General features: G+C 37.6%; 1 protein-coding gene across 3 annotated transcripts in view; it reads left to right on the top strand.

Annotated features, from left to right (window-relative positions):
* LOC128862199 (collagen alpha-2(IX) chain) overlaps positions 1 to 13,672 on the top strand; it is a 386,091-nt gene that overhangs the window by 309,998 nt on the left and 62,421 nt on the right. The gene's annotated exons all lie outside the window — the stretch shown is intronic.

Below are 13,672 nucleotides of genomic sequence, written 5' to 3'. Positions count from 1 at the left end.
TTACAATAGTATCGTAGGAAAGCCTACAACTTTTTATTTATTCTATGTATTCATATAGGTATATGAGAGGATTTTATTCCAAGCCGCCCCCTGAAAATTTCCTAGTTGTACGCCTGTAAGTACCCAAGCACCAGCCAACTATCAGCGTTTGGTCAACAGGTGCTCCTAATGGTGACTTGACTTAAAGTTAAGTTCACTGTCCTGTTCACTTTTACGTTATCAAGTATGACGTGGCTACTTATAATACCCTCAGCTCATACCTTACTTTCACTTTTCATTTTTATTGTTACTGAATGTTTTGCTTAACTTTAGCAACTTTCTTAACCGACTCACCAACAATAGCAAACTTTCAGCACCCTACGAACCTCTTAATACGCACTCATTTCGCTAAAGCAGTTAGCTGTATGGTACCGTGGCAGTAGGTAGCCCAGCATACTCGAGCGTGCAACAACGCGGCCAAGGACAAGTATGGCCTAAAGTAGCAAAGTGGCGCAGCAAATATAATAAAACGCAGCAAAGAAAGTTTTCTGAGAAGCGAAAGTGCTTTTGTGTTTTTCTTCTACTCGATCTCATTTGTGTTTGTTATGTACTCGTGTACACTCAATAGCTCGGTGGTCCACCTTGCTGTCTGCTTTCCTCTACATTAGCCGGTCTCTTTGTCTCTCTTACTCTTATCATCTTGCTGGCTTTAATATATTATATACGAGCGCGTAGTTAATTTGGTTTATTAGAAATTTTAACCCAAGTACTGAGCATACACGACACCAATTGCAAGCAGTTTTTCATCTCATCGACACACCAAATGTGCGACTATGGAAACGCCCGACCTGCTTATGATAATTTCTTAGAATTAAGCGCTTCCTGTGCGTTACAACCAGTCTTGCGTGCGCCTACCTTGCCTCTGTTGCCAACTTTCATTGTTGCTTTTGTCATGCGTCAGCATAACGTTGCTTTACATAATTTAGTGTAAATTCAACAAAGCCAGTATGCATGTGCGCAATACAGCATTACAACAGCAGCTTTGAGCTTCATTAAAAATGGCAACAACTGCAACGCCATCAACAACCATTTCTGCTATTTGGGTCAAGTTGAAAAGTAAATTCCGCATGTATTATGCAGAAGCTTCCATAATTGCAACGCAGCGCCTCACGGCACAACGTCTGGCCCCTGGTACATGTCTTGCACCTATGCATGTAAATGCCAGTACGCCGAGGCGTATGCGTTACTACTGCCCGAATTCGTAGACAATCTTAACTATCAAAGTTACGTTTGTTCACAAATGGACAAAGTTCATAGTGTATATGAATCTTCTCTCTTCATCGTTGCTCTTTATGTACATTAGTATACACAAATGCATGTATTTGCACATGCATGTGGATATGTATGGATGTGGATGATGTTCATGCTTGTCGTAAATTCATGGGGTTTCCTTCGGCTCGCCCTGCACCAGCTGTGGTATTACTAGTTTTTGCCTAGAGTTACAGCACTGCATAACATACTTGCACTTTCTTGTGTACCCACATGCAATCATACACATATGTTATATATACATAGTGCCCATAGTTTCCTGTTGTACAGCATGCTGCCTTCCGCTAACCAGTAGATTGCCGCAGTTCGAATCAGCTGTGCGCTTCACTGTCACTCAGCGCATTTTCGTTGCATTTCCTATTACTTACTATGAGCTCATCTGAGAGTGATTGTGTATATATATAAACAGAGGTGCATATATGTGTAGATTACGCAGAGTTCATTTATTTGGAGCGCCATCCCGTTTTCTAAACGTCTCTTACTGCTACCCTCTCCGATTTCTACTGCACGTGGGTACACACATATACACTCATATATCAAAGTTCCACGTGACTATTGCATAAACTCACCTTCTAATTAGTTGGCAAAACGTTGCTGCTGCTCGTCTGTCTGTCACCTGCATTTGATGGCAATACTCTTGCAAATGAGTACTGCTCTATTCGCCAGCGCTCTTTTAACGCATATTTCTTTACATTTCATATTTTCACATCTTTGCAGCTTTGCTTGCATCTTCTTTTAGCTGCTCAGGGACCCAACTTAGCTTTGTTCTCCTTGAAAATAATTGCTGCAGCTGTGCGTATATGTATGATTTGACATTTAATTAAAACAAACAAGTGATTCGCTATTTTATAAGTCGTTTGCAACTCCTCTATTGTTAAATACTAAAAATCATGGGCAGACTTAAAAGCAAACAAACAAATGTATGTTTGAGATACTAACTTAAGCTTACTTAAATGTTTGAGGCCAACACTCAAAAGTTTTCCTTTTTATTTTCTTATAGAGAACTTTAATTTAAAGTTGACTAAAAATTCAAAATAAAAATATTTCGATAATAATAATAAGTTGCCTATATTCTTCATAGATGTTTGACGATTTCACCCAATTTTTTGTGCGCGTGTTTATGGATGAAGAGCTCTACAGTGTTTCGTGACCCTCCAAGCGCTGACAATCTTTCTGATAAGCCTTTTTATAGCAAACAATGTACCTAGAAGCACCGAATGCCGCCCGATTTTGAAAATATTTGTTTAATGAAAAAATTTTCCCACAGTTCTAAGACTTAGCAAAAAGTTTACTAATATTTTCAGCTCTAAAAAATGTATTTTTCTATACTTTTTAATTTTACAAAATGGTCAATTGCCCATTCATTATTCTGCGCAAGTCGCATCGGGACTTGCAAACTGGCAGATGGTTCCGAACAGCTTTATGTGGAGCTTTTTCATGGCGGAAATACTCTCGGAGGTGCGCCATCGTCTGCCGAGGAAGCTGTAGGGACCGTTCAGAGAAGGAGACCGTTGAGCACCTTCTCTGTAAATGTCCGGGTTTGGCTGCTAGACGACTAAGGTCACTGGGTGCTCCTTTCTTCGACAACCTGGGGCAGTGCGTCAAATTAAACCCCATCAATCTTCTCCATTATAGCTCTGGCTGGCGGTAGATATCTGCCTGTTAGAGGTCTCATAATGGTATCGCGTATGGTATTGCGTTTCAGTGCTACTTGAGGAGTGCCAGACTGGCACTACAACCATTTCATTTACCTACCTACCAGCCCATATGACTACGGCGTCTAGATTTAATTTATTTGAAATAAAAAACTAGTTTCTATAGGCTTGTTCTATAGAAGCGTGACCGGCAAATTCAGAGTTGCGTTATAAAACAATTTAAATTCTCCTAACCTACACACTAACCTACACCTTTTGCAATATGTTTTGTGCAATTTGTTAGTTTTGTGAGGAATTTAGAAAGCATACGTTGGTTTTACTGAATGAGTTCCGCGTATGAAAATACTTGCAGAAGTCGAAGACGTTCATAAATAATTGGGTGCAACCGTATACACCCAAAGCTGATTTCGCTGGACAAGGTTCAAAAAAATATGCCTTTCTAAAGCAAGATCAGAAGATTATTGATTTGTGTGTGACAAAGCTGAACTTATTGTTGAGTGAAGTTGCAACAGTTTTAATGAAAAATGGTGTCAATATATACACAAAGACACGATTCGAAGACTTTATGTTCAGAAGGCTCCAAACATTGAAAACAGACTTGAACAGGCTAAGGAAAATTCAGAATGGAATTGGGCAAACGGATGAATACTCTTTTTGGGCCGATCAGTTGCCCACGTCGGTCCTGGTGTATTACTGTAATCGACAATTTCAACGCACTGTGAAGAAACCAATTAAGGTTCATGCTTTAGGCTGCTTCTCCACAAAAGGATTTGGCCATTTATTTGTGTTTACCACCGATTTGAATGCAGTTTTAGTGAATAAATCTCACCAAATTAGTTACTTTCAGCTGTGACGATGTTTGAAAAAAGTAGCCAAACTTGGATTTTACAAGAAGGCAACGATCCCAAACATCAAAGCCGAAAGTGTTTAGAGTGGAAATAGCAAAATGGGATTGAAATGTTGGATGAGCCTTTTAAAAATTGTTGGGCAATCTTCTTCTTCTTCATGTCCTTAATCCCTCGTGGGACTTAGAGAATCAATCACGCCTACGTGCCATCTTGTGCGTTTCTTAGCAATGCACATCAATTGGTCCCAGGTTTTTCCGATGCTCCCAGCGTCCCTTCAGATGCTCCAAGTTTCCCTTGGTCTGCCAGGCTTGCGACAAACCTTCGTGATACCAATAACTTTCATGCAATGCATACAACGTTTTTGCGTAGAGTTTGCCCAATTTGCTCTATTTTTGGCGTTTTGATAAGTTCGACTGACTCCAATAGATCTACGTTCGAAATCGTTTTGCGAAAGATGGATTTGGTCACTGTCCATGTACAGCAAGCATAAAGTACAGGGTTGCCCATATTCGACGGACCCATGTGTTTTTTGGGCCCATTCCAATCGACGAGGATTGTCCGCAGGCAACAATCTTTGCGTCAATTGAATCTTATACGGGAATAAATGCAAATTAATGCGGATAATTCGTTGTAAAGTGGTCCGAGCAATGCCCAACTGCTGAGAACGGCGATTTTGAGATGTCCTTGGCGACGTCTCAACACTGGCCCGTACAAGAGCAATATTCTCATCCGATCGCCTTGGTCGCATCACCAGTCGGAACCCTTTCGTGCAAACGTTTAATGGTGCTCTTAGAAGGCGCACTTTTCACATTATTTAATTTTTTATACGCACATTGAGTGTTCACAATTGACTTCTTTTGTTGAATGTAAATTTCAACAATTTGGGAGCTCTCGCGTGGCGTGTACTGTTCCATGTTAAAAATCTGCTTGGACTGACGCTTCCAACGCGGTATGTCATTGAGCGATCTGACGTATCTGTCAAAAGATACAGGGTCGCCAGATAGGTCCGTCGAATATTAACAACCCTGTAGAACCGATAATACGTTGTATTTGAAAATTCTCATTTTTGAGTGAACGCTGATGTTGTTATTGCGCCACACAGAAGGCAGTATACCAAAGGTGGCTTTAGTTTTACCGATACGAGATTTGACATCAGTTTGTTAGAATCGAATTGGTTGAATAGTTTCTAATTTATGGTGGTCACGCTTCTATCACACAGACTACTTTAAAATGCCTGTTTCATGAGCAAGACGCTTTGCTCATTAATATTAAAATATAACTTATTAAAATAAATAAAATATTAAAATAAATAAATTAAAATAATTACTGGGCTTAGTTTGACTGTTTCAGCAGCTACAGTAGCAATTCAGTTGCAGGTTATCATGACCGTATCAAATATAAAAATACGTCCTTCTTCGGGTTACATTTCTTTTCAATTGGATTATTTACTTAAAGTGAAAAAATATCATAAATAGAGATAAGATCGAAGTGCACAGTTTATTGTGCCATCTGGGGGTCAATTCTCATTCTGTGTAAACGTAAAGTGAAGAAAAGTTTTCGTTTTCACAGACACTTTTCACTATGCCCTTTCACAAACGAGTGTTTTGCGATTCTCGTTCGTGTCATGATAATAGTGTTCCGTTTCCACTGTGGGCATGAAACTTTTTCAGGTGTGGTATTTCAAATGGCATTTATTGTGCAAAGAGTTCGTGATGAGAGAACTTATTTCCTCACGTTAAAACTACAACACAAAATCCCTTAGTGATGAGGTGAGGGACCTCATGTACATGTTAGTTCCTAGTTCCCTGACAAATATTTCAAATCGTGATATTTTGAACATTACAAGAAGGCAACTTTTGCAAATAGGGAAAGAGGCTTTTACCAACAACATTCAATTATAAAATTTATTCATATTCATATTTGTTGTAACAAAACTCCACAAAAATTACTCGTTAGTATATGTATGTAATGTTATACTAGTTGCAATGCAAATACTAATAATAAAAAATAAAAAAAATATTCATTTAAAAATTTGTTTAAAACTATTGCTTAAATGTAATTCACAAATATTAATTAAAAATATATGCGTACGGTGGCTCCCAAACAAAGTGGTCCAGTATTCTCTTTTACAATATTTACTATATTTGTTGACACCCCCTTAATAAACTACCAACAACGGGCGCACACACCAGCAAACAACTTTCCACACGTTCAAGCTACAACAGAACCCGAAAAACTGATCGGAAAAAAGTAGGCTTAGATAGTGATTTTGTAACTATAATAACATAAAAGACTGTTTTTGAAAATAGCATAAAATCTATAACAGTTTTTCAAATAAATATTGAAAAATAATTTTAGTTGATTTATGTAATGTGAAAGCTAGAATAAAATGTGAACTCAAAATTAAAAGTTTAATTTAACGTTAATTTCAACAACTTCAAAGCTTAATTTAATAACTTAAAAATCAAGTCGCAAACAAAAGGATAGGAAGAGCTCAACTTGATATTGACCTTATATTGAATTTTATAAAAATAGAGTTCATTGTACAACAATAACCATATAAATCCTAGTTTAAAACTTTATGCAAGTTAAAAAACATCTCAAATTTTCATCTAATTCTTCAATTTTTTAAACAAAACTTTTCGGGAATACAAAATAGTTATGCAACTATAGTCGCACATGCACGCTTACCACGAACCTCCTTCTCCATTTTTTCACACACAAATTGCCAGTGAAAAGAAATTTTTCATATGAAAATATTTTGGCGTTTCTTTTAATTTTTTCACGGAACGCGAATAGAAAGTGTAATGAAAACGGGAGAAAAACTTTTCATTTCCCGTTTACACAGAACGAGAATCGACCTCCTGTACTTTTTCTCCTCGATATGGCATCGCTTAACGGTCCTACGCAGATGATTTCGCAGTGTGCAGTAACCAGTGAGAGTGCAATTTATTCTTTTTTATTATTATAATTTATATCTAATTTGGGTTTACTTTGCAAATAATTTTTTAATATTTTCTAAATTTAAATTTGCTCATTTCGAGATGCAAAGACTTAGCTATTATTCACTGATTATCTTTTTCACTTAATTTTGAGGCCAGTAAAATTTGCATTCACGTAAATTCGTTGAAATAATGTGATTACGTTAGCCTTACCTGGTCATCCGTTTTAAAAAATGATACGCAGATAAAAAACTCCTTCAAATTAGCTCCCATGAATGAACACCCAATGAAGGAACTAAATTTTTGCATCCATTTTTTTATCTCGATGCGAAACGATGAACAATTGTGTAGTCACAAAAGGAGACGAAGAAAAAAGTGCATGTGTTCGACTACAACAAAATTCATTAATTTTTTATCTCAATCAAAGTAAAATATGTAAGTAAATAGTCGGCTGTGTCTTCATATTTCCATATGTAATAATAACATTCTTCACGTGGAACACAGCTGATGAATAAATTGCAAACTTTCTTTCATTTTCTTATTTTTTTAATATTTTTTCCTTAGTTTGAACTAAATACATATAAATGCGGATATGGGTATACAATTACAAAAATACATCAAAGACGCATAAAAGTGAAATGGTATGGCAATTACAACTTAAGTCCAAATACAAAGTGGGAAGCAGACGTGAAGGCAATGTACTGCAATGTGGAGCAAATGTTAGGTCAGGGCAATGGTTACACAAGTCGGATTATGTGGCATCGTAAATCTTACAAGCATACAAATGAACGCAAAAGATGCTGCCACAATCGTAAACGAATGAATGCGGTTAAGTAAAAATAAGTCGATGAAAGGGAAGTAGGGAGAAGGAGTGCCGAAGAGCACGAAATGGGAGAGTTCGGTTCAAATGGTTTGAATGGCAATAAGAATAACAAAGGCAACGGCATGCCAAGTCTTAAATTATGGCAAAACAATTTTCATAAACCACGAGCAGAGTTAAACGCAGAGAAGAGCAGCGATGAAAAGCGCTAAACGACCCATAAATACACATAAAAGCCAGTATGAGGGGAAAGAACTGAGAGCAAACAAAGAAAAAAGCAAAATGAAATCGTATGTTGCAAGATAAACTTTGTTTTTGTGGCACTTGTATCAATGACTTGGTGCCCGAATGGCATCTGGCAAATAACAGCTGCCTACGTGCGAATACAAACGAAACAAAAAAAAAAAAACTCACAAGGCGCTTGGGAGGACGGCTTCCTACATAGCATAAAGTGGCGCATCGTGGCGCACAGAGAAAACAAAAGCCTTATCATCGTTTGATCAAATTAAAATAATTGCTCTTAAGCACCTGAAATTATGCTACAGCTTGTTGTTGTTGCTGCTATACGCCATTCAAAGCCATACTCGCGCCGTGTACCCATTTATTTTCTTCATGCTGGTGGTTGTCACTTCCGCTATGCATACAGCCACTGTCACTGACAGATGTGCAAATAAATAGAAACAAAGAAACAGAAGCACATTGAAAGAGATAAGCGTGATAGCAGAGGACACAGCACATGTATAATAGCAAGTGGCTGCCACTTATCTGAAATGTTCTGGTGGTACGCCCTCAGTTTTAAATTAAAGTGTAAATAAATGGTACACATGTACTTGTGTTAAAGAATTTGTTTTTTTAGTTGGAGATGTAGTGAGTTGTTGTCAGACGTACTTCACATTCTATGGGATTAAATTTCATATAAATTAAATTTGGATCTTTGCTAAAGCACGCAACTTTTTACTAACAAAGTTATTGTAAGTCTTCAGATTATTCTTTCATGACAAAAACTCATATACTACTTACAAATCCACACATACACATCTCATGTGCCTACAAATTTAATAATTAAAACTCACCTTCTGCACTTTAGAGTGAGCGTGACCAGAGGCGCTCTGATCCTCTTACAGGCCGTAATTGTTATTTTTATACGCGCGCGTACTTGCGTCGAAGTGTATTATAACTTTGCCCATATACCGATTATGTGTAACAGTACTCGTACAAAGAAGATAGATACATAGAAATGAAGGTATTTTTTCAGTGTTTTTCAAAATTGTCGTAAGTATTCAAAACTGGGCTCAATTGAAAGAGCGATCCTTCCACTATTATACGGATATATTTTTATTTTTTGTTATTTTAACGTTTAGTTGCCAAATATCAGGATTTATGCTTTTTTTTTGTTTTTTTTTTTTACTTACCTCGAGTAAAATATGTACAAATTTCAATTTTTTCCAAATATAATTCAAAAATCGTTTTTTTTTTTGGAACTTTTTTATGACAACCTACATACCTCATTTTAACAGGAGTGTACAAATCATCTTCGCTTGGATTTCACTTTCCCGCAGTGGGTGAAATTATATTTATGGGGAAGGCGTTGTATGATCAAAATTTACGGCAAATTCTCTGAAACATTTCTTGCCTGCTCTGAAGTGCCTCAAGGGAGCGCTTTAGCCCCCCTACTCTTTGTGTTATTTGTCAACGATGTAAGCAATTGCTTCTCATTCCCTAATTTCCGTTAAATGCTGACGACATAACTGCGAACAGCAGGTAGTCGCTGGTAGACAAATCTGGCGAATAGGGTGGATGCGGAGCAATTCGAAGTTCAATTCATGCAGTTTTGCCAACACTTTTGAAATGAAAATTTCTTTAGAATCGTTGAGAGTGATTTGAGGCTCGATGAAACGAAACAGCGACACTCTTGGCTACGAAGCGTTATATGTTGATATACGTATATGTGTGTGACTGCGTACTGCTGAGCCACGCTAGTATAGTGAGTATTGTAGTATGTATACTACACTGCCTATTACTTGCTTTGGTGTTTAGTTCAAGCGTCATACGTATGTATGTTTGTATGTATGCTAGTACGTGTGTGTGCGCGCCTGCGTATTACGGAGCCACGGTGAGCGAGAAGGCATTATATATACCTATACTACACTGCCTAATACTTGCTTAGACCAAGCGTCCTACGAATGTTTGTGTGTATGTTAGTACGTCTGTGTAATATACGCGTTACGACGCTCATAATAGCAACCGCGTGTGCTGTATTGCGTCCGTATTTTTATATTCGTAAATATTTTCATTTTTAAATATTTACTGCAATTATGCCGAAAAATAGTGCAGAAAAGTGTCGTGAATATCGACAGAAAAAAAAAACAAAAAGAAAATAAAACTAAAAAACCAGATTGAGCAATGGAAAAACAGTTTTAATTGTGGCAATTTATATTTCACCGAATCAATCAATAAATAGCATCACGGAATTCATTCTCGAAAATTTAATAAAGTATACACCAGCAGTATCGCGGATACTTAGAAAAGATTACGATAAAGTTGCAATGATTTTAAGTGGCGATTTTAACGTAAACTTTGCATTGGACACAGCGGTTCCTTTAATTGACTTCCTCAATACAACATTCAATTTAAAAATCTGTAACAATCGCACTGAATCGACAACACGATCAAAAACAACAATTAACGCGGTATTTCAAAGATATGTTGCAACATCGAAACCAAAGCATTTGTATCATATTTTAGCTATCATAAGCCACTCGTATCATTTGTTGAAATTGAAAACATTGAGGATGAATAATAATAAAATGAAGAAAATAAAATATGAACTTTATAGCAATATTATAATGAACCTATAATTATCCCGCTCCTAATGCTGCTTTCGTCTCAGTCTCTCTCAGTTTGTTTTACGGAAGGTTTCACTTCTATCGCGTCTAACCGTTAGACTGGTATTTTTTTTTATTTCCATCATTTTTCGATCATTGAAAACGCTTTAGTGGATTTTTATGGTGTTACCGTCTCATTTTGACGTCCACTGCGTTGTGCATCATCGGTGTCCCTATGACCTCGTTTGAAGTCAGCAAAGCATGGTTTTATTATTGTTTCTTATAGAGCGGAGTCCCTATAGCACTTGACAATCCATTGCTTAACTTGAACGCTATTTTCCCCCATAAAGAAGCAGTGTAAAACCAATATTTTTGTTTTCTGATCCATTGTTTTGAGAATATCAAAAGTAGCACCACTCTTCGCACAATAACTCACGAACTAATGAATAGAATGTCATGAAATTTTCACAGCTGTCTTTTTAAGGTTAGTACTAACTGCAAAAGAGATGAAAGCAATAAAATTAGTGATATCTATATGTTAGGCCCGGGACTTTTCAGCCCATGTGTTGTGAGGTGTCAAAAATCACAACTTTGCTTAAATATCGAAAAATGCTGTAATATCACTTTTTCCAAAATCCAATTCTATCAGTTGAAGAATCCTCAGATGTATGTGTAATTTGGGTATAGTCGTTTTTCATTTAACAGTCACATTAATTTCATCTTATCAATATCATACCACCTTGGACAAAAAGTTCCCGGGATATATTCAGAAAACTCAAAATACAATTTTATTCTTGAAAAGTGATCTTGCCTTTAAAGTACTCCCCAACAACTGCAATGCTTTTATGAACGCTTTGGAATTTTATTTTCCGCATAACCATCACAGCCCTCTTCGATTTTTCCCTTACTTCCTTTTGGCTGTAAACACGCATTCCCCGTTGTGGTTTTTTGACTCTGTCAGGCAGAAAAAAATTTCGGGAAACTATATCAAGTGAATTCAATGACTCTTTTATGGTATGGTAAGAGCTCTGTGTGACGATACCTTTCCAAATCCACGAATTGTTTTCCCACATACTCCTTTTTTTGGCGAAATGAAACTACTCAAACTCCCGACTAATAGTCCTCATTAACTATCGGACCTTCATGCAGAAATTCAATGCTTCAAAACCATATAATCCCCAAAACCGTGAGCATCACTTCGGGTTTTAACTGAGAACGACGTAGTTTTGTGGTTCATTCGGAGCTCTCCATTCACTTGCCTGACGTCTGAATTGCTTATCGTACTCATACACCCACGACTTGTTTCCAGTAATGATGCATTTGATAAATGTTGAGCCGGATTCAACCTTGGAAATCATATTGTATATTTGGCGATATATACCCAGCTCTTTTTTTGCATAAAATTCCAGTCATTTGGGGCCAACTTTGCAGCTACACGGCGCAAACCCAATTCATAATTCCAAAAGCAATATTCAAGTCCTCTATCAGCTCTCCGATGGTTAACTTGAGGGTGCTGATCAAAATTTTCCCTCTATTGAAGTCTGCATCAACTTTTGATACCGACGGCCTGTCTTAGCCACTACTCGTCATCCTCGATGAGGATCTCTTCTGAAGCGTTCATGGCACTCATAAATGGTTGTTTTCTTTAGAGTATCATTACCGAAACAGTTTCGTAGCATTTCTGCCACCATTCCCATTGACTCCATTTTCAATTCAACATTTAACACAAACTCCTTCTTGCAATTTCAAATCGATTTTTAAACCTGTTAAAGATCATAAACACTCGCAGAGGTAAATTTATTCAATGCGGCGTAACTTTTACATGAAATGGTGATGAAATATTAATAGGAAAGTTCATAACAGATGTAGCAATCTAACAAAAAAATCAGGAGCCTTAAAGTGCCACCTGGCGATTGTTCTGGGAACTTCGTGATATTCTGTCTTAAGCTTTGTACGACGGAATAGCTCAAATCTTACGGCGCCTTATAATTTACTCTATTCGTGCGCTCTAAGTTAAAATATGCCGCGTTTCTTTTTCGAACGTGTTCAGAAGACGTCTCTGAAATTTGTACTAAGATTATTAAAGCTTTCTCATTCTTGAGTATGAATGTGTACGATCGATTTTATGGGAATAGCTATACCCAATTTAGATATATAATTTAGATTTATAAAAACCGCGATTTTCCAAACCGTTTACCGACATCTAAAACTCAGCTAATTTTACATTAGGTATTCGTTTTGAGAATTTATTAAAACCAGATTTTAAAAGCCACACCATTCGAGCAAAGATAATAAACACTGTGGGTGTCGGGCAAAAAAAATTGTTCATACAAAAAAATTATTTTTTAAGGCATTTTCAGAACTCGTTGACGACCTTTAAAAATACATTAGTTATTAATTCAATGCCGATATTCTTTGTTGCTAGTTGCATTAACATGAAGCATGGTAGTCTGCAGCACCAGATTCCAGCATAAAAAGATCCACCAAGCTACCTGGCTGTCTCCTGATCGAAAACGCGAAACCAGATCGATCATGTTGTGATAGATGGAAGACACGCTTCTAGTGTATTAGATGTACGCATGATCCGAGGACCCAACATCGACTCGGATCATTACCTTGTTGCAGGCAAACTGCGCACCCGCCTCTGTGCAGCAAAAAACGTACATCTACCTACGCAAAGAATGATCAGCATCGAAATGCTGCAATCACAACAGACAGCTAAAAGATTCGCCACTCGACTCTCACTCCTACTCTCAGAGACCACTGCCCAACAAACCGGCATGCACGAGCAATGGAGCAACATTTCTCGTTCCCTACGTACCGCCGCCGAAGAAGAAATCGGATACCGGCGAGCCCGAAAAAACAGATGGTACGACGAGGAATGTCATGCTGCCGCTGAAAGAAAGGATGCTGCCTATAGAGCCACGCTGCGATCGGGCGCAACGCGAGCCATGTGGGATCGCTACAGAGAGCTAAAAAAGGAAGAGAGACGTATTATCCTAAAAAAGAAACGAGAGGCCAAAATACGTGAGTGCGAAGAGCTTGAGATGCTGGCCAACAGAAACAACGCCCGAAAATTCTACCAGAAAGTCCGGCGGCTTACAGAAGGTTTTAAGATCGGTGCGTTTTCCTGTAAGAACAAAGACGGCGAACTGGTGACTGACGTACAGAGCAATCTTAAATTATGGAGGGAACACTTCTCGATCCTATTAAACAGTGACAGCTGCGCATGTCACAGAGAATATGAAGATCTCGATACCCCAATCGTTGCTCC

The sequence above is a fragment of the Anastrepha ludens genome, chromosome 4 (assembly GCF_028408465.1).
Source record: "Anastrepha ludens isolate Willacy chromosome 4, idAnaLude1.1, whole genome shotgun sequence".
NCBI classification, from domain to species: Eukaryota; Metazoa; Arthropoda; class Insecta; order Diptera; family Tephritidae; genus Anastrepha; species Anastrepha ludens.
This window is presented reverse-complemented; position numbering and strand designations above follow the sequence as displayed.